This window comes from Coenobita brevimanus, chromosome 15 (genome assembly GCF_032717465.1).
Source record: "Coenobita brevimanus isolate Jiangsu-jjx chromosome 15, ASM3271746v2, whole genome shotgun sequence".
NCBI classification, from domain to species: domain Eukaryota; kingdom Metazoa; phylum Arthropoda; class Malacostraca; order Decapoda; family Coenobitidae; genus Coenobita; species Coenobita brevimanus.
Window position 1 is genome coordinate 34,469,743 of NC_136968.1, and position 27,333 is coordinate 34,497,075.

The window sequence follows — 27,333 nt, forward strand, 5'->3', positions numbered from 1 at the left end:
TTGCAACAGAAGGAAGTGTCAGTAGGTGCTTGTCTTTGAGTAATGTTGAATGGGTAGTGATGGTGACAATGAGGGTGGGAGTGGTGACAAACAGGTCTGGGGGGGCATTTAACTATTTTCACTTTGGGGGGAAGAATTAACTTTATTCATTTTTCAGCCATCCCCTCACCTTCATTATCACTTGATCCACCTTAAGGTTAATCAACACTTACTGGATCGTGTTTCCCACCCACGAGGCTGGAGATGAGGGTGGGGGGTGGGGGAGTGAATCTTGAGAAACTGGGCCAGTATCCTTCTGCCACCTTGACAAAAAACACGACCAATAAGTGGGACACAATGGCAGGTATGCACCACTTGGTCACAACAGTAGGAGTGGCAAATCTGCAGAGAAAATTCAAAAATCAAAGTGGGCTCCCTGTAGTTCCAACACATAGATCAGAAATACCTCACCAAAGTTCTGATGCAATCTTGGTGTTATCAGACCAAGGTAATACTACATCTTTTTTTTTATTTTTTATTTCTCCATAGCCAGCAACCTTTTCATAACCAATTCACATAACAGCTCAGCATTTGATACGAAGTAGCAGTTTTCTGTCAAATGAGAGTAAACCAGCAACCTATGGTACCTAGATTATAAAGCCTACACTCAACCCCCTGCTATCGCGCGTTCAGCTATCACGTTTATCTGCTATCACGCACACATCAAATGCACAACCATACATGCTATCACGCACCCCAAGACCGCTATCACGCGTCGAGTTTGAAGACAGGCTAAGCGAAAATTATTCACACGGCACTTTATACGAGGTTTGCAGAGGATATGATGGTTAATCAGAATGGTAACGAGGTAAAATTCCTGATTATAGCACGGGCATTTGGAATGTATCTGAACGGATTCCTGCCGAGGACACAACGGGCAAAACAGTGACCAAAACCCATTCGGCTCGAAAGAATATATCGTACTACAGCATTGAAATTTAGCCTAACACTGAATACTTATTTACATTGTATTTTAGAATAAATATCAATAGTTTTGAAACCCTTATAAAGAGTTAATATTTCTTATGCCGAAAAAACTGTGATGTCGATAAAGTAATCACGTGTTTACAACTGAGATGGGGCTCTGACGACAGTGTGAGGAATGTGTGTGATAGCGTCCAAGTTTTGTTCCACTTAAATGTTCCTCAGCCATTCCTGATATAAGGTACCATGTGATACCCCCTTTAGCTGTGGACACTAAAGAAATGGAGACAGCCAAAGAGATCTGGCGGCAACTAAGCCACCCTCAAGCCTCGGAACCCATCAAACCACCCAAACCGTAATCCTTATAAAAGTTTGATGGCCTTTTATGTCGTTTATTTATTCATTATACTGTTATTATTAATATAATAATGCTTTATTTCATGTTAGAGGAGAGATTGGCAGGAAATCGTAGGCATAAAGTGGTTAAAAGTTAGAAAAATGGGCCACCGAAAAACCAATTAGAAATATTCCCATTGATTGTTCAGTTCAGCTATCGCGTATTCAGCTATCACACACATTTCCTGTGACCAATTAGGCGCGATAGCAGGGGGTTGAGTGTACATGATACTGCATGCAGACTTCTGGTAAAATTCTAATAAACTCTTGGGAGTTAACCCGTTCAGCACCAAGTCCGTACCTGGTACGGACAACCTAACACTGTCAGCCATGCCAGGTCCGTATGTGGTATGGACTCGGTTTTGGGACATTTACATGAAAATTTATGCAGTCCACCCTAACTGCTTGACAGAAAACGGGAGCATACACCTTCCTCCACCTTGCCTATGAGCAGAAAGGGGATAGGTAGCGGGGGTGGGGGGGTTTGGGGGTCCCGCTTGTTTGATGTGTCAGTCTGAGTGAATTTGGGCTGTGCTTTCCCCAGTGCCTCACAGACTACCACACAATGGAGGAGTACTGAAAAAGTGTGTGTGTGATACCGTAAACAATGTATATTCATTCATTCATTCATTGCCAGACGCCATGTATCCCAGACAGGGTGGCCAAGGGCTTAGAGTTAACTGTTTTACAGGGAGGGGCACTAATCCTCCACCAACCCCACTTGACGTAGGGATGCCAACAGCATCTGGTGTTCCCAGGCGGTCACCCATCCAAGTACTAACCAGACCCAACATTGCTTAACTTCGCTGATCGAACATAATATGGGTAACATGGGTAAATGTAAGTAAACAGAAAGTCATAATATCAAGTAGTGTAAGGTTTATGGTGTAAGTAATGAGTGATTTGGCATAAATAATGTAACTGTACAAAAATAGTGTACCGTATATAGTGCCTGGTCAACTGTTTATGGTGCCTTAGAGCAATATAATATACAAAATAGGTGAATGTGAAAATACGTCAAACTTGCATGAAACCACTACTTCATAATAGTTCCGACTGTGGCCACTATGTCATCCAGGTTGCACTTGCAAACACCATTTAGTCCATGTATTCACCCAGTCTACACCAAAATGGACTATCTGTCCACATCAATCGCTGGTAGTTCCTGAAGGGAGTCATCTACTCATCTAACGCAATCAGGCCGCCCCAGGGCCGACGAAGTCTAGGAGAACAACGCGCCAAAGTTTGATGGAAGTTGTGTGACAAGGAGCACCTGATTTCAGCCTGGAAACAGCCCAGGTGAACACTTCTTATCACTAGGCTTATTTTTATACATTCCAGGTCATTATTCATTGATGTGACCACCTCCAGATCCGGGGATGCTTTAATTTGCAAGAAGAGTAGTTGTTGGGTAATATGGTCTTTGTTTCCCTAACTACTATACTTCCCTGATATGAAGGTTTGAAATAAGCCCCCCCCCCCACTTAAAAAAAATGTCAAAGTGAAATGGCTAGATATGTGTGTATTTTGAAGTTTTTTTAGTACATAATATGCAAAGTTTAAATTAAAAAATTGCATTTTTTGGTGTTTATTGTGTTTATGATAGTATTGACATTTTTTTAGTCTGGGTGGTGGAGTTTGTTGGACAAGGGAGGCAAAAGTTTCTATTTTCAGACCTAAATGAGATCAATGTCACCCCTTGAGTGTACAGGCTGGACAGTGAGGGCTGAAATGCGAGACGACTTGTGATTTGCACCTCGCATGAGCTGATTAGTGGGAAGGGAAGAGAGGCCTTTCCACCCACGAAAACATCACATGAACACGGAAAACTTTCCTGTTATGTTCGCATGAGGCAAAGAATATTTAAAGTGATCCAAAACAGTATAACAAACCTGAGCAAATAGGTAAAGATACCAACAAAAATTTATTTTCCTCTTTTCATGTCTATTTTATGTATTTATTAATAATCATATACAGGGTGGCTGTGGGTGTTTTGCAAGGGAGGAGAAAGATACTTTCTGTCTGGGCTGAGATAATGGGTGTAGGTGTGTGTGTGGTTAGGCATGGTCACAAGCGAAAATTGGATGTCCACTCATCACAGCAGCAGGCATCAAACTGACAAATGGAGTGTGTGGGAATGTAGTATATGTCAGTCTCAAGACACCCGAGACGTTCATTTACTTCCCCAAACTTTTCACTCTTTTCTACAAGTTGCACTGCATCAACACTGGCGACCATGCTACGGTAAAATGTCGTTTGTCGCAGGCGGCCACAAAGGGGTTAACAGAGCTGAGCCAGCTGTACCGGATATTGCGAAGACGGACAACTGAGTGTTTACTGTGATTCAATAATCAAATATTTCATCCAGATAGAAGTTTCTAATCCTGTAAGTTCAATAAGTGACATGAGTAAGCTCAGTCAGTTATTAGTAACTACTGTACTTACCATGTAGGATGTGGGTAGAGACGTTAATTTAATCAATAATCTGGTGACTACTGGCAGTATTTAAAGAGTAAAAGAACTTAAATTTTTTCTTTAAACTCTGGAAGGAACCATTATCAAAGACACGCTATACTGTGCAGTTATGGCCAGGTCACTGCTTTTATAATAGAGAGATGCAGGACAGCTATGTATGCCCTACCCAGAGATGAAGCAAAGGAGAGCAAGCAGAAGAACCACACAACAGGGAAGACAAGTAATGGCACACTTAGCAATATCAGATTTCTGCGCCAGGCAGATGACGTCTGCGCAAGAGTCCAGCGCTCTTGCACTGACCCACATTGTCGCAATATTTTTCTATGATCGCTCTAAGTAAATACACTTCATGACAGAATGATGGTTTTGGTGTCATTTTAAAGCTGAATACTGTAGCTGTGCCTTATCACTATATGTTCAAAAAAGGAAAACAAAGAACATAAGTCAAAATGAGCTAAGCTAGGTGAAAACCAAAAATTTTTTACCTTGCCTTAGGAAAATATTTGGCAAAAGAGAGAGAGAGAGAGAGAGAGAGAGAGAGAAATCTGGTTTAAACCATGCAAAACTAAAATAAATTACCGGACCTGGAGCAATGGGATCTTCGCCATGGGTCTACCCCCCAGAAGCACTCGAAGCAGAGGAGGAGGACACCACGGGGGCCAAACCACCGCAAACCCCCCGACCCCGAGAACCCGGAGTGGCTTCAGTCGCCCGGGCAAGTACCACATCTCTCAACACAACACATACAACACTTTTTTATACAATAAGAAATGACTCCCCGGGAGTCATTTCTCAAAGACTTCTTCTAGCTGGTGACACTGAAAGCAATCCAGGACCCATCAACAAATACTCATGTCCAGCATGCTCAAAACCTATCACTTCGAGCCGACAGACAAAGGGTTCAGTTCAGTGTAATTCCTGCAAGAACTGGACCCATTACACCTGCACAACACTTGCATCCAGAAAATATTACAAACACCTGGACCTGCTCCTTATGTTCCCTCCCCCCACCAACTAACCCCTCCACCAATCCCACCCCAATTTCCTCCACACCACCTCAACCTAACCCACTGATCCTTCCCACACAATCCAATCCCCCAACCCCTCCCATTCCATCCCAATCTAATTCACCCCAACCCTTTCCACCATCACAACCTTCTACCCCTTCCCCTCCACCTACACCCCCACCTTCCCCCCGTGCTGCTGCACCCAACACACATCGTACGCAAAACATAAACACTCTTCAAATGAATATAGATGGCATAAACACAAAAAACAAGAACTCACATAACTCATCAAACAACAAAACATACACATTGCCATTTTACAAGAAACAAAACTATGCAGAACACAAAAAACACCTACATTTCATAATATCACCACCATTAGACTAGACTGGGCCAACGGCAGTGGCGGTGGACTCATCACGCTGGTACACAAATCCATCAACTTTTCAGATACTAATGCACACACAGTCATTCTCCCCCTCCCATGACACCACAACAGAAATACAATCAATTAAAATAAGCCCTGGCAACAAATCACACATAACATTTGCCAATACATATATTCCCCACCAATCATCCCCCGCAGTACCACACAATTACTCTTCTCAAATACACCACATCAGTAACATAACTAACATACCTAACATCATTCTGGGTGGTGATTTCAACACCAAGGCGTCAGCCTGGCATGTCAACAACCCTGACACAGACAGAGGGCTGGTACTACAATCTCAAACAGATAATTTTTTCATACTCAATAATCTCCATCAACATACCCATATCCCTCACCAAGCCCTCTTCCTCCCATCATCCCCAGACATCACCTTTTGCTTCCCAAACCTTGTCCCCACAACCACCTCCCAATCATCATCATTACCAAAACTAGAATCACCCCAGGTGGCCACAGATACACACACACACACACACTAATTATAGGAGAGTCAATTGGGAGGCCTTCACAACTAACAGAACAACACTTTGAAACATTAAACAGTACATCCATCACAAACAACACCACTGTGCACACTTTCAATACAATAATTCAAAATGCAAACAACAGACACATCCCTAGAGGCAACAGAAAGAGAGACAACTCCAACTTCACACCAGAAAATCAAGGCCTCATCACTCAATGCAACACTACGATACTCTCCAACACCCCACACACAAGACACCGTACAACAAGTAAAGAACTCAACACTCAAATAAACAAAAAAATATCAGAACAGCAAACACTAAATTGGAATAATTATCTTCAAACACTCGACCACAAAACAAACACCTCCAAATTCTACAAAACACTAAACAGCATCACACTCTCCAACAGCAACACTACATCATCACACGCGGCCATCACAACAACAGACACCATACCCTCAAACAAACAAGCAAACACTCTCATCACTTTTCACATGTCAGCCATCTAAACCTCCACGACGACGACCGACATGTCATCTGATGCAAGAGACAGTTCTCCACAGACCCATACTTTGCACCTTTCACTTACAACCAGATGAAGCACATCATTAGCATTTTTGTTTTTTTCTCCCTTAAAAAAAAAAAAAAAAAAAAAAAAAAATATCTGCCTGTGGACCAGACAATGTAAGAAACATACACCCTGAACACTTTGGACCACAAGGCATACAAGCACTCACCAACATACCAAACTACAGCTACTAACACAACATAATACCCAACATCTAGAAGCATGGCAATATCATCACAATCTCCAAACCCAACAAAGGCCCCACATTACCTTCTTCACATCACCCCATTACACTCCTCTGCACCCCTTCAAGTCACTGAATGATTGGTGTTACAACTAAACTCCATTTCACCAAGTCTGGCACCATCAATGATGTCCTCAACGCCTGTAGTGTTGATGTAAATCCTCTGAACTAGGTAAACCTCTACGTTTTACCTTGAGAACCAATATATCAAGGTAGTACAAAAAGGTATATCCAGTTCTGGGGACCTTATCAATGTTACAGGTGTTGAGGACATCACTAATGGTGCCAGACTCGATGAAATGAAATATAGTAACACCTCACATCCCCCTAGCCCCATCACAACATGGTTTTAAGCCACTACACTCCAGAAACACTCTTCTTACAGACCTTACCGAGTTTTTGAGGGCATCAATTCAGCTAGGCAACCACACAGAACACTCCTAGTCACACTAGACATTAGCAAAGCTTTTGATGCCATCCCCCATCACAACCTTATAAACAAAATATTCAACACAAACATGCACAATAACACAAAAAGATGGCTGACAAACTATTTAGCAGGCAGATGTGCACATGTAACATTTGCCTGTCAGTCATCGAACATCAGAAACTTCGCAAACGGCGTCCTCCAAGGATTTGTTTTGTCCCCTACTCTCTTTAACATACACATGGACGACATACCCATACCCAACACATCAAATACACGCGGCTTCCTGTGCAGCGACATAACACTGACATGTACACACCAAAATGCAAACACTGCCACACATATCCTCCAATCTTACCTCAACACACTACACAAATGGTTCACCACAAACAGGCTCAAAATAGCCCCAGCCAAATCTAGTGTCCCTTCTCACAAACTGGACAGAACACAGCCACATTCCACACCTCACCATAAACAACACTCCCCTACCACAAACACACACACACACAAAATCCCTGGTGTAACATACATCAATGTCATTTAAACAATACATCACAAACATTAAAGATAAATTAACACCAAGATTCAGCACCTTAAGGTCACTTGCCCATACAACATTTGGACACAACAAAGAAACCACCCCCACAGTTTACAAACAATATATACGTTCAGTGATGAATTATGCAAGTCCTGCTTGGGCTTCAAACCTCACTAAAACACACTACAACACTCTGTAGACCATACAGAACAAGGCCCTAAAAATAATCACAAGCTGCACAGCTACTACATCCACAGACCACCTACACCAAGAAACCAAATTCCTCAATCTCAAGGATCATCTAGACATGAAAGGCACCCAAATTCTCGCTGCAGCCTCCAATAACCCACAGCATCCACTACACTACATGGCAGCACATCCACACACACACCAAGGAAATCAAAACTACATCCAGCACACGATATCATACGCAAATACTGTCATCTCTTCCCCCTCAGACCAGCTTCCAGAAGCATATCGTTTTCGTTTTCGTTTTCGTTTTTAAAGGCTCCAACATGCTTGCATGTGTCGGCCTTGGTCACCTAATGGCGGCTCTCCACGCTGCACGATCCATTGCAGCCTCCCTGTTCAGTTCCTTAACCCTAAGGTCACACTTAATGACCTCGTCCCATGTCTTTCTCGGTCTACCCCTCATAACCCCACCCCCAATATTAACACTTCTCACCTTCCTCACCCAATTATCATCCCCCATCCTCTCCACATGTCCAAACCACTTCAATCTACCTCTCCTCATCACAACACCAATACACTCCAGTCCCATCCTACCTCTCAACTCTTCCATTGTAAACCCAGCCCCTCCAGGCCTTGGACGCTGGGACACACTGCACATCCACCTAATCATTGTCATTTGTGTACGTCTGAGCCGGCGAATGTCTTCCTCCTTCACTGCCCAGGTCTCACTGCCGTACAGCATTACACTCCTAACACATGCTGCATACAAAGACCCCTTAGCACGTAGGGAGAGCCCTCTCAATGTCAGGAGAGGCAAGAGCTCCCTGAACTTCTTCCAACCACTTCTCACCCTAGCCACAGAGCTAGCTCCAGCCCCACCTCCAGCACACAACATGTCTCCCAAATAACAAAACTCTTCCACACACTCAAGAGATTCACCAGCAAGTTCAATCCTTTCACGTCTGACAATCTCCACCTGCTCACCCCGCCACGCCATACACATAAAATCAGCATTATCTCGCAGTCTACCTCTGATACCACTACATCTCTTACGCACCCATTTAACACACACACCGCACAAGATGGAATTACTTCCCACGCCCTTGTGGCAAACTGCACATGGCCACTCTCCCTCGTCTTTGACAGTACGGCCACCAACCCTAGATATCATCACTTTTGTTTTATCTGCATTTACCCTTAAACCCTTTTGCCCCATACCATCTCTCCACTTCCTAAACCTTTCCTCCGCCTCCCTTTCATTCTCTGCAATCAACACCAAATCATCAGCATACAACAACTCCCATGGGAGTCAGTTTCTAAAGTCACGTGAAAGGGCTTCAAGTACCATGATAAACAACATGGGACTCAAGACTGACCCCTGATACACACCAACATTCACGGAAAACTCATCACTCAAATCTCCATTCACTCTCACCTGGGTGTGAGCACCCACATACTGTACATGTCCATAACCACCCTAACCAGCCACTCCTCCAAGCCATGCTTTCTCATTGCCCACTTCACCACCTCTCTAGGGACTCTGTCAAAGGCCTTTTCCAAATCAACAAAAACAAAATAAAGATCCCTTCTCCTACCAATATATTTTTCCTGAAGCTGTCGAACAATGAATATGGCATCAGTGGTCCCCCTACCTGGCATAAACCCAAACTGCATCTCATCAATATTCATTCTTTCTCTAATCATACCTTCTAAAACTCTCTCCATTACCTTCATTATCTGATCTAAAAGCTTTATACCTCTATAATTTCCTCTTTCCAGGGCCTCACCCTTCCCTTTATACACATTTACAATTACACTCTTCAGCCAATCATCTGGGACAACACACTCATAAATAATCCTATTAATCAGGTCAGTGACTAAACTCACCCCTATATCGCCTGAGGCCTTCAACATTTCGGCAGTCAACCCAGACACACCTGCTGCCTTCCCCACCCTCATCCTGCCTATTGCCTCACTCACAGTAGCAGTATCAATCAAAGGCCAAGGGCCAGACACTGGATCTGCTGGCTCCAAACCTTCCCTGTCCCAGTCAAACTCCTCATTCAACAACCGGTTATAATGCTCTCTCCATGTATCTTTAATATCCTCACTGTTCACCACTACCCTTCCTTCATCATTCTTCACACACTGCTCACCTATGATATCCCGATTATCCCTCTTCACCTGACCTATCTATCTATCTATCTATAGCCCGACGCCCTAATCCCGCAAAGGGTGGCCTCAAATCACTCACCGCTCCATTCAGTCACTTAAAGACAACACACAGCTGCATGCACGGCCTCCTGATATCCACCCTTCTGAATCCTATCTTCCCTGTGAGGACAGGGTCCACCTGGCCAGGCTGAGATGTGGGCATTATCCATCCCTCTTGAGTTATCAGATGAGGCTGGATGGCTCTGTCACTGACACCTGTCCAGGATGCAACACAGCACCACATACTATTAAGCACATTTTGGAAGACTGCATTGCACACAATCACCTGTGCCAACAACACAACATACACTCCTTGAGAGCTCTGTGGGAATGCCCGGTCTCGGCCGTGGCCTTCCTTAGGGACTCGGGGCTGTTCGGCCAGACTGCCTAGGGAACAACAACTACTACTACTACAGTAAATAACCTTTACAATGTGGGACTCTACACTGAGTGACAAGCCAAATATGTTTCCTGTACTCCAGGAAACTATTTACTGTGCTGGGTAGTAACCATGACACCAAATTTTGGCTCCTGGTAGTTTAGTGGGTAATTACAGAGCTCCAGTCGGATTGAGCCGGTGAAGGTTTATATCCAAGGGATGGTTGGGGTTTACTGCTCATGCAATGCCACCCAGGGATGAGTGAGGCTGGTCACTCTCATCTTAAATGTCAGGATCAACTTGCCTAGCCCCGGGCTCCTACGCTCCTCATAAGGCAAGTAGGATTGGATGAGGAATGAATAGCTTATGGCTATTTATGCATGTTACTATGCTATAAAGCGAAAGAAAAAAGATGCACAATTTTTAATGATTCTCAGCCACATTCGCTTAGCGAACTTTTTTTTTTTTTTATCAGTCCGGTTTCTAGGCAGAATGCTGACTTCGGTGTCATTTTAAAGCTGAATAGTTCAACTTTGTCTTAGTATGTCCAAAAAAAGGAAAACAAAGGAAATAAAAAGTCTAAATGACGGGCTGAAATTATGTAAAAAAGAAAAATTTTACACCTTACCCTAGAGAAATATTCACCAAGGATAAAGTATTAGAGAAACAAAGCCATGAGTCATACCAGCTGTGAGGTACCTGCAACGCATAGAACAACCATTCCATGACGTCAAGTACGAGTCTCTGTTATGAGGCATAAATGCGATTTATGGTGAGTATCTTACAAAGGTATCTTAAAAAGATGCATAAATGCGTCATCCAAATCTCCGAAATGATGTGAATGAGCATCATCAGAATCTCAGAGGGTTAATGCCTGATTCACCCACAGGAAATACTTATGCCGACCAGTAACAAACCTGAGATGTATGTGAAGCGAATGCCAGTGATTTTTTGCAACCTAAAGAAGAGCCTTAACCATCATGGTGGCACAAGCACCTTGCTTCAAACCCAACAAGTGATCAGGGGCATTGTATTACAAAAACACTGCCAGGCTGTCAAACAGTCAATGTCAAACACAGGAGTAAAAGCCTAACCTCAGGTCCCCTTACAAACCAGAAGATGTAATATGGAATGGTTGTTTGCTGCCCGGTTACACAAACGTCCCTTAACTCCCTCTCTATTCCCTGAAAGAAGGATGGTAGGACAAGTCTACCTCTACTTTTATTCCACTGGTTTCATGCTGAAATGAGCCTGGGACCACAACAGTTAAATGCCTGGGGGAGGAAGTCATTACAGTATACCAAAGTCCCAATTCTATACAAAACCCTACCAAACCTGTTTACAGAGAGATTTCACTTAACTTATGATCCTCTGTAGTGAACACATGAATTACAGTGGCATACTTTTAAAGTTCTTTTATGAACCACACTTTTTGACACAAAGGAAGCTTTTTATGTCACCTACAAGGATGGTATATGGACAAAGCAGTTTGGGTGTTGAGACTGAAGGAAGGAATAATGAAGAACTCACATCATGCCATTACATGGCTATATGGCACTAAGGTAGAAGAGAGCAGGGGGAAACAATAGTAGAAGGTTATGGCTCATCAAATGACCATGAGTGAGGTGGGTATCACCCAGACAAAGACAAGCATGGATTGTCTCCCATCAACAAAAGAGGTGGGTCAATATGTGCCACAGAAGAACTATGGGTTTAACAATGTACTATGAAGTTTGTTGTTAACCTCCAGGTACCATTAGGATTCCCAATGTTCAAGGAAGTGACAGGTCAAAGGAGGAAAACAATCAAGAGTAAGAATTGGGAGGCGAGAGGACCTACAAGCGACAAGCCAGTGAATCTGCTTGTCCATTACCAGCCATCCCAATATGGCTGGGGACCCAGCACAAGCAAACTGTTTTTTTTTACAAACAGTGAAAGAACCACCCCTGAATTCTGGGTGCTCAGAGCATGAGAGGAATATGAAGTGTGTATGGAAGTGAGCACACAGAGAATCAGTGGTGAGAAGAGGACTGTCTGAGAAGTTATGACAAAATTTGGTGGGTACTAGTTATGCTTGAGACACCATTAAGAGGCTAATGACTGGCCTCTCCTTGGAGCTGTATGCCAATCAATGGCTTCGTTACAGAGAATCTGAGGAAGGGCATAGAGATATATTGGTGTGACTGAATGAGTATGGTTAGAGTGAATGCAATGATCACAAGTAAATGATGACACTGGCAGTGAAAGGTATAGGGCCATGCACTGCATGTTGGAAGGATGGGTGGATGCAAGTCAGTGTGACCATGTGCTGTATGCTGGATGAGTGAGGGAAGCAATTCAATCTTATGTTTATAACAAAAAGGTATGCAAGAGGTACAGCAGTATCATAAGCAGGTTCCTGGCTGTGGCAGCCTTCAAATGAACTGGTGCAGGGTGAACAGAGAGGGTTATACAAGTAAGGACACACCATGTATTTGTCTTGAGTATGTAGTGTAGTAGTTTTGTGGATATGATCTGTGATGGAGTACTGACGAATCACTTGACAATAAGGGGAACACTATGCTGCATATAAATGAACCAATGCTTTCTAGTGGTGAAACACTGGCAGTAAAAAAAAATGCAATGTATATGCAAGTTTCAGCACATGAGAAGGATGCGTAGTGTTTCCCTAAATGACACAAGCTACAAATGTAAAACTCCTTTCAAACAGATAAGTGTTTTAAACAGTTATCCATACAGTAGTAACGAATTTATGTGGTGGTGGTGATAAAGCAATAAAAAATATATATCAACAATCTGTTTCAATTTCCAGCAACAATATTTTCTTCTTCCACTGGTTTTAAATGAAAATCTGTTCTTATAATTTTTAGTCAATGACAATTATATACTGCAATTAAGAAACTCCTGAACACCTGAGTTTATAGAGTTCATCCATCCATCCATCATCCAATCCTATGTTGCCCCATGAGAAGCGTAGAAGCCCGGGGCTAGGCAAGTTGGTCCTCACATTTAAGATGACAATGTCCAGCCTCACTCATCTCTGAGTGGCATTACGTGAGCAATAAACCCCAACCACCCCTTGGATTTAACCTTCACCGGCTAAATCTGATTGGAGTGCCTTAATTACCAACTAAACCACCAGGTGCCATAATTTGGTTATATGGTTACCACCCACCACAGTAAATGGTTTCCTGGTGTACAGGAAACCATTTGGCTTGTCACTCAGTGTAGAGTCACCCACAGGCAGAACAACGAAGAAAGAATGAAGGAAAGAAAGACAGAAGAGAGAGTGTAAAGTCACCCACAGGCAGAACAACGAAGAAAGAATGAAGGAAAGAAAGACAGAAGAGGATGGAAGGAAAGAAGGATGGATGAGAGGAAAGGGCAGACACCTGAGAGCAGAACTACATCAAGTGAGTGGATGGTGAGTGCCCCCACCTACCACTTTACATCAAAAATACAACTGGTCTTTTACCAACAGAGTGCCAAGTGGGCACCAGCTGGTCAACTGCACTGATCTAGCAATCGCATGCCTCACTTGGTAAAAGACTACCTGTACTTTAAATTCTCTCAAATTTATTTTCTTGGCTTTGAGTCACTCTATGGAAAAACCTGATCATCCAAAAGAAAACAAAAAAGTGAAATGTAGCCATCCCAGTGGACAAGTTGCATAAAAAAATACTTAGTTTGGAACACTGGATTCAATTACAGTGCTCGTCAGAAGTATGGAGCGCCCTGTGTCCCTCCTAAGAAACAAACCTTTCAACATTGAAAAAACATATAAATAATGCATTTTATTTACCTTTAGTGCTTCGTAGGGTAGCCTTTACACTTCTTCACAGACCTGAGACGTCTTGGAAGTGAAAGGGCGAGGCTCCTGAGGTGCTGGAGGGGTATTTTGTCCCAGGAGTCACGAATGGTGGCTTCCAGCTTAGGCAGAGAGCTCACGTCCTTCCTTTGGAGACTCTTCTTTACAAGGTACCAGAGGTTTTCAATCGGGTTGAGGTCTGGGCTATTTCCTGGCCAGTCTTTCATGAATGATACCTCGCAGTCATGAAGCCAATTGGTGACCGATTTGGCCTTGTGAGCAGGTGCACTGTCCTGCTGAAACACTCGTGCACCTGTTAGCTCAAAAGAGTCTGGTAAATGATCACACAGAAGCTCCAGGTAAACATCCTGATTCACTCTGAGGTTCTTGGGAAGTACAACAAGCTTCCCCAAACCCTTCCCTGAGAAACAACCCCATACCATGAGTGAATCACGATGTTTTACTGTGCTTTCCACAAACCGTGGGTCAAGTGGGTCCCTACCTTTGCGTCAATACACACGTGCTCCTCTGTTACAGGTAACACTAAACGTTACCTCATCAGACCACAACACTGACAACCATTGCTCCTCACCCCAGTTTAGATATTAGCAAAGGCAAGCCTACGAATTCTCTGGCTCTTGTTGAGAAGAGGCTTTTTCACAGGCCTATGACTTGTGTAACCAAGCTCATGCACCCTACGAGACATTGTTTTCACTGACACCTCACCAAACACTTCCGGGTTGCTCTCCTTAATTTTCCTTGCACTCACACGAGGATTAAACTCCACTGCACGTTTTAAAACATTAACAGACCTTGGGGAAGTTTTCCTAGGCCTACCAGACCTCGGTTTCTTTGTGGGAACTTCACCACTGTTTTCCAACCGAAACCGCGCACACCAACGATGCACTGTCGATCGTGCCACACCAACCAATTCACTAATTTCCTTTGTCTGGTGGCCTGCCTCCTTTAGAGCAATGATCTGGGATATGATTTCACTCAATAGTTCACGGGTAGGTGCCATAACAAAGTGGTAAACCCCAAAACACTGCAGGACACTCGGTAAAAAATGGCGCAATTTGAGAGGGACACGTGGCGGAGTTCCTCTCTCTCAGGCAGCCCGTGGGCAACTGAGGCGGGAACCAACCAGCACATCGTAAGGCCTCAGGCTACCGTGATGTCATGCTCGCAGCGCAAACTTGTGGCTCAATTTTTACCCCCCAAAATGGGTGATTCTTTTTGGGCCATAAGTATTGCGCGCCCGGTGGACAACGCTGAATACTGTAATTTTGACGAGTACTGTATATTTATACGATGGAAACTACCACTTTCAAAGCTTTGTGTAACAGAGTAGTGATGATGCGAAGTACATACCAAAAATCCCTTAAATAATTTCATTACTAACAAAAATACTGGAATTATACCGGGGATGCAGAACAGTGAATCAACCTGTATATACGATGAACATCCACAAAGGAAGTGGAAGTTGGAGAAAAATGCAATCATTTGTACAATGAAATTAAAAAGTGATAAATGCAATGAAGTAAGTCAATACTGCTTCATGACTGCCTGTTACCTGCTATGGTATAAATCTGGCCGATGGTAAATATGTAATAAGGGAGGCAAAGCTGGACAGGGATGCCTTCCTGCAGTGGAACCAATATAACCAGGTCACCTGCCGAGTTTTAAAAACCTCTTAACTTCCCTCTCCCTCAATAAAACAATGACAAACTGCAGAAGGCCACCTTCAGTCCACCACATTAATGTCTCTACGAGCTTGAGGCAACAACAAAAGTATAGAAAGCAATCAACCAAGGCAGCATGTGTAGCAATTAACCCTTTCAGCTCCAGGACTTAAATTCACGCTCTGCTATCTCTACACCAATTTATTCAGCTTGGGAAAAACCTTTCTGTCTATGTTACATACCTTAAAACTTTCACACCTGGGGATTCCCCTAAACAAAATAAAATACGGTAGCAGCAAGAACACAACAAAACTAAAATTGTCAGTCATGGTGATGGTGCTGATGATGAAAAAAATAAAGATGCATCCGTCTACCAGAATGAAGTCTATACACAAATACAGCAATGAGAACTGCAGGTGACGAGGCAGTCACTGTAATCCACAATATTCAACCTGACTTATAGAAAAAGAAAACATGGAGATAGTGGACAGCTACCATTGAGGTAACTTTCTCATTTCAGTCCATATCCTACCTGTAATGACTCTATGGATTTTATCTAAGACTTTAAGTGATTAATTCAAATTTTGCCTCAAATTGTTGAAAATTACCAGTTTTTGAGACGTGACCCCTTCCCAAAGTAACTGATTTAAGCCAATTTAGTCACTTGTCTACCCTGATGCCACACAATCTATACTAAACCCTACAGTAAGCAGTCCAGTTCTAACCAACACAAATCCCAACTTTACCTTCGTTATCAGCCTCACATTCCTGAAGGAACAAGCCCAGGAATGGGTGAGTGCCTGCTATTTCAGAGACCAAGATTTTCAGACTGCCACAATGCAACTCTGCATGTGACTGGCTGAGTAAATGACGTGACTCTTTCTGACTGCCAAGTGACACAGGACTGTTACAGAGAAAAGGTATTTTCACAGGAGAGAGATAACTATGGAACACTTATAAAATAACATGACTGATTACAGGCTGAAACTGGAGTACCACCACCACTGACTCTTGGTAGCAGCTACATACTACCATGAGTGAAATGTGGCTACAATCACTTAGGCAGGAAACATTCAGCCACAAGTAGACTCAATCTTTCTGGGTAACCATACACAGAGTAAACCCAAGCTGAGACTCCTGTTTCGTTTAATTTATAAAGGCTCCAACATGCTTGCATATTGGTCACCTAGCTCTCCGTGCTGTTTACTAGCAGCCTTCATTCAGTCCCTTGTTATATATCTCAAATTTCTATTTTCCCAACACTACCAGCAACTGTTGGAAAGTAATTAGCTAATTCTGGTACTTGGTTTAAATTCCAGTCCATAGAAACATCAGCTGTACCATGGCCAACCTGTATGTGGTGATTCCTTGTGCGGATGCATGACTTCCTACCAAAAATAAGCAGAACAAAAGTACTACCGTACTGATTTACTACCCCTTCAACTAAGTGGCATCTTTTAACCCTTTCACATTGGGTGGCACGTTGACATGCCACTAAGGAAATGCCTGTAGCCATCGGGTAGCACATGTGTGTGTTCTGGACTTTCTATATTTGCACGCCAGAACTGGGGGCCCAATAGTTTTTCAGTAACAGGAGGTGGCAAGACTGAGGAGTTGCCATCACAGAAGGGCTATTTTATGGTCAATTATTTTCATCACATACAAGAAGTATGTCGAGGCATGTGGTACGAGATGCTTTGCCGTCAAGGCAGCTTACTTGTATCTGATGGAAACGATATCTTATGACTCAGATTATGCTGTCAGATGAAAGGGAGTGAAAATGAAAGTGCAATAACAAAAGCATTAAAAGGAACAGTTCTGAGTTTATCATTATACCAGATGGCATACGTCTGACTGGGGAGGAGCTCCAACACCACAGCTTTTGACAACTTACCACATAGGTAATTTTTTTTCTGTTTTCCCATTGTTATACATCATTTTACTCAGGAAAGTATGGTCTGTTTTTGGTGTGGCATATTTTATACAGCAATTATCTTTATATATAGTATACCAAAACTCCGGTGTGTGGGGCATTGGGGGGGGGGGGGGATTTATTTTGCAACCTTCTGCTAGAAGTTCTGAACTACACTAGATGGGTTTGATATTCCCTTTATTAATCCCTTCAATATGAGAGGTATTTTGAACTCATGCACTCTCCACTCAATTCACACTTATCACAACAAAGCACACAAAAAAATAGTTAAACACTGACCCTTTCAACACAGCCTGTATGTACAGTATGTGTGCATCTGCAGATTGAGACGATCCACCATCTTGTCAATTTCCCTTGCCGCACACTCCGTCAATGCTGCAATTTGTTTCCAACGTGCACGTGGTGAATTGTGACAAGGTGGGCTCCTCAAAGGCAAACCACACACCAGCTTCTGCAGGGTTTGGGGTGTTGGGCAACAGTTCACCAGCTATAAGCCCTTTCATCATAGCTGGAGTCCACTTGTCTTCTCTGCAGTCACACACCACTGCATCTGCTGGCAAAATATAAATATTAGAAGTCACTGTTTCTTTCCCTCTAAATCCTCTTCCTTCATGAGTTATTTTGCACACATCAATATTAGGACAACATCTGTTAGTTCTCATTCACATACCGGTACATTGAAAAGTTTGTCAGGAATTAAGCTTCACTACAGTATATCTGACAAACTCTACAGTACCAGTATTAATGACATTATACCACCATTAAGATTAAAATGTTGCTTCTGTGGTTTGGCCAGTCAGATCTGGTTAGTACAATAAACTAAAAAATAAAGGCTACTTAATAAGACAATATATCTTGCTCACAACCATGGGCCTGAAAGGGAAGAGACAACCCCCTGGCACGCTGGCTAGAAGCTTATAATCATATGCACAGCACAACTGGCAAGTACGACAATATTGCACACAGCATGTGCAATATTGTCACTGTGAAATTTTAAATAAAATTTAAAATAATGCAGAAATTTTTGTTGTTTCTTCTTACCCACAATTCCGTATTTATAATGTCTCCCAAAATGAATGCCTATACTTTGTCTTTTTCAACAAAATCTGGAGATCTACAGATAAATATGTAGACCTAGATATATCTGTAGAAGTAGCACCAAGACCACCACTCACGGAATTAAGGTGTCGGACAATAGTGTTGGTCGTTTTACATAATCCATCGAGGCCTGGACGTCATTTTACTCTTGCCATCACCCGACGAGTTTAGTATACCTAAAAACACATTTCCGGCTTGTGGCATCAAATCCCACAGACTATAAACAAGGAACCGCTGAAAGCGGGTCCCGAAAGACCTAAAAATGAGCTATGAAGCTGACAGTGTAACATGAGTCTTAAAATTCCTTCCATGTGATAGGCTTTAAACTGAACAAAATCGTGTCGGCAGCAAACAATAATGTCGCCCCTTTCAGTCCGGTTGATGGCCTGTTAGGCTGACTTGACTAGTAACCAATGGCACTCATAGCTTATTAAATTTCATTAAACAACGACTTACTATTAAAGCTGAGTGGTCCTGTTAGCTCTGATGAAAACGGACTAGTAGTCACTCCATGAACTGGGCAGCAAGAGGTGTTCGTCTGTCAGTCCTCCATTACAAAGTGATGTTAACGAAACCAGAATCTTTACAATCCGTTCGCTAAAGCCCGGAGATACGTTTGTACTGAAATGTTTGGATAATGATAATATCACAATACTGCAGGATTAACGAGGGATATTGCAACATGGCGATGTACAGTTGTTTACGTGGTCTGAAAACAGCATACACGAAAACTTCAAATACCGTCAAATCAACGTTAAAATAATAAACATTTAGTCAACTGTATGCTGAACTTCACTTAAACTTACATAATTTTATAATAAAATAAATAACTCACAATACGCTGGTTTGAAGGAAGAGAAACCCAACACATCCTCTGACGCTGATGTCTAAGCCGGTACTGAGAGCGAAAAACCGTCTCAGTTTTGGTAGCTGTTCCCTCCTCCCCCCACCCCAGTTACTATTTTGCAGCTCTCTGAATCTTATTAATTTTATTATATCCTTCTTATAAATAATGTTAAACTTGTTCTGATGGCGTGTAACTGACAGTTCATTCGCAATTACGGATGCCCTCGGTGAAAACAAGATTGGCTGTTCCCTCCCCCCCCATCCTCAACGCACCACCTTCCATTTACCGCATTATTCAGCTTTGCCATTTATTACATGTGAGAGATAAAGAAATATTACTTTGATTATGATGCCCCGTTCCAACTTATTCGTAAATGGGGCAAAATATTATGTTCAGTGAGGAGGCAGTTTGGTTGTTCCCCTCCCCCTCCCCACCATTCCAATGACTAACGATACTCATTACATCTGAAAAATAAAGAACATAATTTCCTCGCAAAAAGAGAATAACTGATGTCAAATGGTTGTTCCTTTCCACACACCAAACTAAGATCAAGACTTTCCCCACTGCATCAAACTCCAATTCGAAGTTTCCTGTACAAAATGAAATTTCACTCTAATTTGGCGGATTATTATTATCATTTTGCTGCCTATATCGCGTATATCAGTGTCAGAATAAGACTAGGCTATGGCTCTGCATCCTTTCTAGGGTACTTCATCGTGACTAGCACCATATTCTAGAGCCGCTCTCTCGTTAAGTAATTTTATTACAAAGATCCTGTTTTGTGTGTACAGCAGGGAGGCAGCAAAATTTCAAAATGATTTATATTGCTTTCTTTCCTGTTTAGAACGAATAGGACATTTTCTTACTGTATTTAAGGGTAATAGTAATTAATAACCACCCTTAAAGGTCTTTGGACCTTCATATTCACTTCAGAGTTTGTGCTGGTTTAAATGATAAAACATTAAAGTGTATACAAAAGCAAGGAATACTTCCATCTAAATTTCAGTAAATATTTCAAACTGATATGAAGAACAGCATAAAACATCCACTACTGCAATACTCCAGGCACAATTTATTGCAAAGAAACCCAAAATGCCGATTCAAACGTTGGTGCCCATCCTCCAAAGCATTTGTTCTTGTCATAAAGGGCCACACCAACTGCCCACTAACCCAGCTAATGCCAGACGATTTTATTCAGCTGACAGTCACAGAAGCCTGAGTGTTAAAGACTACTGAAAAACATTAAACCATCACATATATGTTAAGAAAATACAGACTTACCTTCCACCACTGTATTGTTGTCTCTGCAGTTGTCTGTGATCCAGTCTTTTTGTACAATCATGGACAAAAATATGCCTTTTTCTTCTTCTCTTCTACTTGTCACTTTGTTAATATTCCTAAGCCGTGATAGACTACGCCCTTTTTACTCTAACTTGGCCAGAAAATGCCATATCACCCTGCATGCAGAATTGTAACAATAAATCAACAACAGATTATGATACAAGTCATGAAAAACTAAGATGAAATGGATGTAGAGCAACAGTACTGTCTTCCTCTGCACCTGAGCAACATGAAATAGGCTACAAAAAGATGAAAATCTGTGCCAAGTTAAGGTACAAGGACTACAGATGAGTTTCTCTGCCTACTATTTCACCTCTTCTACTTGCCATTTTCCATTGCTGGATAATATTCCAATGCTGGGAGACACAAGGCATGGTTCTCACACAGTTTCTCACCTCTTCTACTTGTTAGGCCTAGTTTCCTCTGCTGGCTAATATTCTTAAAGCTGAGAGAGGCATGGTATGTTTCTCTGCCTAATATTTCCCCTTTTCTATTTCTCACTTTCCTCTGCTGCCTAGTACAGTATTCATAAACTGAAAGCGGTTAGATTTATTGCCTAATGCCGCACGAATGAGTATTGGAGCCTGAAAATGTTCAGGCTATAGTGATCCCTAGTTCTTGTGCATAACTGGTGATGTGCCTAGTGTGGTTACAAAACTGCGCTATAACAAAGGAAGAATAATGATGAATTAGCACCAAGCCATAATTTGGCTATATGGCACTGAAGGAGCAGAGGGAAAATAAAGGCCAATAAGAAAATGGAAATATCAAGGAGGGAGAGAGAGAGAGAGAGAGAGAGAGAGAGAGAAAGAAAAAAATTAGTTGGCTCTTACAATAGACAGGGACTCTGGGGAAGTATTCTCCTCCCCCCCTCCCTCCCCATGGGGAATGCAATAGCTAAAGCACAGAAATGATGGAACTTATCCTAATTGGTACCAGGTACCCCTCCTATAAACCCAAATTTTCCCTTGTACAACAAATTATACCCACTAGCTACTGTAAATACATACACACTGTTATGGTGTCAGAAACATACACAGGCAGGATTAGGTTAAAAGAAAATCATGAAAAGGTCACAATAAGGAAGAAACATGTACAATACCACACAAGAGACCTGAAATGCGCTTGAGGTAAGGGGTTCTGAGGCTAGGGGGTGGAGAGTTAAGGGGCTATCACACCGGGATTCGTGGACGTCCAGGGGTGAAAGGTCACCAGACCCATTCGTGGATGTCCATGACTCTGTAGTCTCCTTCTATACATAGTTTATCTGTAGTTGTAGCCAAGTAATGTGTGTCGTCTGGTATCTTATATTATGATTAATTCAATGCTTAGTAAAGTTTGTATAATCTTTTTATATGACTTACTGTTTAATTTGTTTTAGAAAAATACCCATTGCAAAAGTAACTTGCTCGTTTACGCCCACTGTTGTTGATGACAAACACGTCATCTGCTAGGGAGTTGGAACAAGTGACCTCCCAGTCGTGTGAAGTGAACTCATTAAAGAAGAGGAAGGTGGCCGTCGCCATCCACTATGTGATATGGAATGGATCTCCAAGCTCAGTTTGGACGTCCATTCTGTGCTGCACACAACGTTCATGGATCCCCGTGTGATACCTGCTTTAGTGGTCTCCACCACCTGAGACTGACTCCTCAAGTAGGGACTCATCTTTCAATCCCTCAAAGCCATCAAAAACCACAGATTCTGAACCATCACTGTCAGCAAAAACCAGCTCAGGTGCATGATAACAATATGTTTTATCCAATAAATGAGTAATAATAGCAGGAGTGCATATTATCACCTTGTGATAAAGAAAAGTGCTATAACCATTAGCCCTCGCACTGCTCGGACAACCCTAATACTCAATTCCAAGTAACATCAAACATTTTTATTCAGGTGCTAGTGCATCCTAGGAGCCTGAATGTTAATATATACTTTACACGGTACAGTCATACATTTATTAAAATGCACACACACATGTAAATAAACATATAAACTCCCTGTACATAACAATGGAAATATATGAAGCTACAGGTTCCTACAGTAATACAGTATTTAAGTGGTAGTGGTAGTAGTTGCAGCCCCAGGCTCACCTAAATGTGAACCCAGTGGATGGTATGCTACTGTTCCCTTCTGTGGTCCACCATCCTCCATTCAGGGGTAGAGAAAGGGAGACGAGACATTTATATAACTATGCAGTGGAGACACCCATTTATAGTGGTGCCACTGTGTGAAAGCTCCCTTGTCCTGGGCCATGCATTTTGATACACTAAATACACCAAAACAGTACTGGCAAATCCCATTCTACCCCCTTTGAGAAGCAGGGGCCTGAGGCTATGTTACTGCTGTCTAATACATTTAAGGGTAGATGACCAGCCTATTTCCCTTATTGGAAAAAAAAAAAAAAAAAAAAAAAAAAAAAAAACTGGGGCATGCTAACCACTAGACCACCAAGCACCAATAGTTCACACTGTATTTTAAAAAATAAACATATAACTATATGAACAACTAAAAATATATATAGATACTTCCTATACATCATCATCTTGAAACTTATTCTTGTAACTGTGTGTGTCCGTAAAAATATATACCAGTATATAAGCAGCTAAAGTTTTCACCAACTAAAATTTAAACAACTGCAGTAAACCCTCCATAAGACGAACCCTGGTATAGCGAATTTCAGATATAGTAAATGGCCAAATTGTGACCAAACTTCCCCTGGATTTTGTGAACAAAGATTGCTAGATGCGGGGGAAGTTCGCGAATCAGCCCACAGTGACAACAGCATCCCTGCCTGGCACTGTAAGTGTACTGTAACAGTACTACATTATACTGTATTCTTATTCTAGGTACGGTATTGTATTTATATATACAACTTCATAAACCACTGAATTCTCCATGTAAAACTTCATAGAGTTAGTTTAGGTTATGTTTGAGCATGCAGGACTAAACGACTCCCCTTATATGGCGAACTGAGTTTGGTAAGCCCTCAGAAATACCGAACCCCATGTATATAGCAAACTGTTGGAAATAGCAACCCCCCCTTCCCCCCCCAATTAGTTCGTTACATCGAGGGTTTACTTTACTATACCGTAATATACGACAGGATGGTCCATATATAACACTCCTCTTCCACTCAGCTGAATGATTTCTAGTATATTCCAGGGATGGTTTTACCAGTATTATCAATGTCTACATTGCCCTGGTGGTGTTGGTGAGGGATGCTGTCATGGGTGGCATTGATACCATGTGGTTCCAGGGCCCAGATATGCAAATGTCCCTCAGCTCCCTCCCTATCCCCTGAAAGGACTGTGAACTGCAACAGGAGAGCAACTTCAGCCAGCAGTCCACTGGGCTCACATTTTACATAAACCTTGGGACTACACCTACTATTAATGCTATTACCCAGCCCTGGCAAATCTCAAAATGCACAGATAACTCTTATGCACTGCCACACCCACATAAGTAGATTTAGCCATTGCCACAACATACATGAAACCACCAAATAAGTGTCTGGTGAAGCGTTATTTACAGATCACCTGTATATTGTATTGACAGCTCTCTGTGACACTGTACTGAAACCTCAGCCAATTAAGTTGTCACTCTCACTGTACATTTGTGTATCACAGGTTCTCCTCAAACTCCTCGAAACTGAAAAAAAGTTGTACCTGAATGTCACACCAGACACTTTTTAAGAATTCAGAGCTCTTCTAGACTACACAAGACAGCTAGAGTGTTGTTGTGGATGTGCTAGAAGGCATTAGGACAACTAATCTAAGATGGTCTGGCCATGTGCAGAGGCTGGAGAAAGCTGAAACAACTCGATCCCACAACAATTTTGGGAACTAATGCATCTATAGCAAAATGTATATACATATTTAACTCTTTCTCTTTGGCAACATCTCATTTAAGTATGCACAGTGATCAGTAAATAGTGCTCCACCGGGCAATCTTAAACACTGCGGGGATACATTAACTCAGTCTGCTGGTGTGAACATGGGTGTGGCAATAGGAATGGAATAAATGGTACAGGATAGGCAATGATAACAATGACTAAGCTGTCCCAAAAACATACAAAAAATTGCCCATTAGAGTGGAAACGAAGCATTATATATGGACTACCATGTATTTTTACTCCTTCCACATAACTTCAATTCACTAAAAATTTATCATAATTTGGGAGCTAAATAATGTTATATGTTGCCCTTCAATTTCAGAATATAAATTCCAAACCTATACAAGATCATCCAGAGACAGCAAGAAAGTGTAAAATGATGTCCAAAGAAAAAAGAGCTTTCACCATCATTATCAAAATATGTGGCAGCTGGGGAAAACCTATAAAAATGTATTGTATGTATATAACATGCATACATTATTTTGCAAACTGTACATACTTAATCCTATAAAAATGTATATAAACGACATGAATACTGACAAACTCTAACCACTACACACGAAAACACTGATCTCGCTTTGTCAGTGAGTGTGTACAAACAAATTATACTGTACTGGTAGTTATTATTAAGTTTTGTTCCGAAGCCTTACTTAGGGAAGTAAACCAAGCATTCCTAAGAAGACCTAACCTAACCATGAGAATTACCTATTCTCATTGTTTCCTCCACGGCCAAGGTTAGGTCCGAGGGATATAGTTTTCCTGAACAGGTCAGGTTAGGTCAGGATAGGATATGTTTAGTTAGGATAAAAAACAATAGGATAGGATGTTATGTTATGTTTTGCTGGGTTAGGTTGTCAGGTTAGATTTGGTCTTGTCAAGTTTGGCTTCTACAATATCCATATATAAGGCTGCACAAATATACTCAATAATTACCCAACTTTTGCATGTTTTTATCACAATTCTGACTAACTATATAATTACTATGTACACTGGAAGCTCTGTTCTGAGCAATAACATTTTGCATTCTAATATACTCCATCTCTACAGTTTATTACATACTGTACAGTATGAGTAGGCCTATTTGTTACTGAAGACATTGCTGAATTATTAAAATTTTCCTATGAGAAACAGAGCCACCCTAATACAGTATATCCATACATCTGTTTTATTATTCTGAGGGGGAGATTTTGCGGCTTTGGTCTGGTGTGGAGGAAAGGGGCATAATTTTACCACAAAGGCACAGCGATTCGAACTATCCTCACAATATCACATTCTTCAGGAAAGATAGCTAATTTTAGTACAGCAGCTATGCAACAGATTTTAGACTAGAAGTGGGCAGGAAATAGAATATACTGTACTATATACCTGTTTTTGGATATTTACGGAAGCTGCCATTTCATTCACAGCAATGTGCTTAGCGACATTTTCACTACCAGACTGCATTGCCTACTGATGATCTCACCAATGGGACACCTCAATGCATCAAACATTCAAAGCTACTGGAAACCTACTGATCCAATCTAACATGACCTACCCTAACCTTGCTTAACTGAAAGGCTTTGCCCCCTTACCTTAAGCCCCCCTATGATAGTACCCACCTAGGATTGCCACTTAACCTTGAAAGCCCCCAAATACCTATCAGGCCTAAAATACAAAACCTAATCTACCCTGCTGACCAAACTTAAATGAAAATTACCCAACCCTAACATGTCAGTATGGAATCTGGAATTATACCAAGTCGTAAACATTTCATACGGTAGGTAGAGTTTATAAAATACCTGGCATCTGTGGATAACAAATGGCTAGCATGTGTAAGACCCATTCCAACACAATAATTGGAAGACCAACGCTGCATGGTAACATAGTAATACAAATAAAAACAATGGTATAATTATAATACAGTATTTGCCAAAAACACAACTGCAAAATTTTGACCCATTTTTTCATTACTTCAAACAGTTCCAAGACACTTTTCTATAATCATATTTTCGTTGCAGATTATTTTTATTTTACTCTTGAAGATAACCTAACCTAACCCTTGTTCGTGTAAAATAAAAATAATTTGCGACAAAAATGCCACAGAATTGTCTGAAATACCGTAAAAATGTTTCATAATCCTGTAATGGTGTTTCTGTCTTAAAGTAAAATAAAATCAATAACAACAATAATAATAATATAGTCCAATACTGAATTTTGATGGACACGGGTAGCATAATACTGAACATGATTTACTGACTGAATAACACTCCCTGTAGAGAATTTTAAATATTTCTGCAATGTCTACATTAACAAAGACCTACATCAGGCAAACAGGCACTCTTCAATATTATATTTAACTTACAGTACAATGTGTGCAGGCAGTTTCCAACAGTTCCACGTCAGTGATGTTCCTGGGGTAATACACTGACAC

The 27,333-nt window shown here is 41.7% G+C and overlaps 1 long non-coding RNA gene across 1 annotated transcript; it reads right to left on the reverse strand.

The window, feature by feature from the left end:
• Positions 1 to 246: 246 nt before the first annotated feature.
• Positions 247 to 27,333, reverse strand: LOC145390773 (uncharacterized). Its single transcript, XR_013895705.1, has 3 exons — positions 27,265 to 27,333; positions 18,024 to 18,294; positions 247 to 381 (listed from the first exon to the last, which is right to left on the reverse strand). It is a non-coding gene; the product is annotated as an uncharacterized LOC145390773 (long non-coding RNA).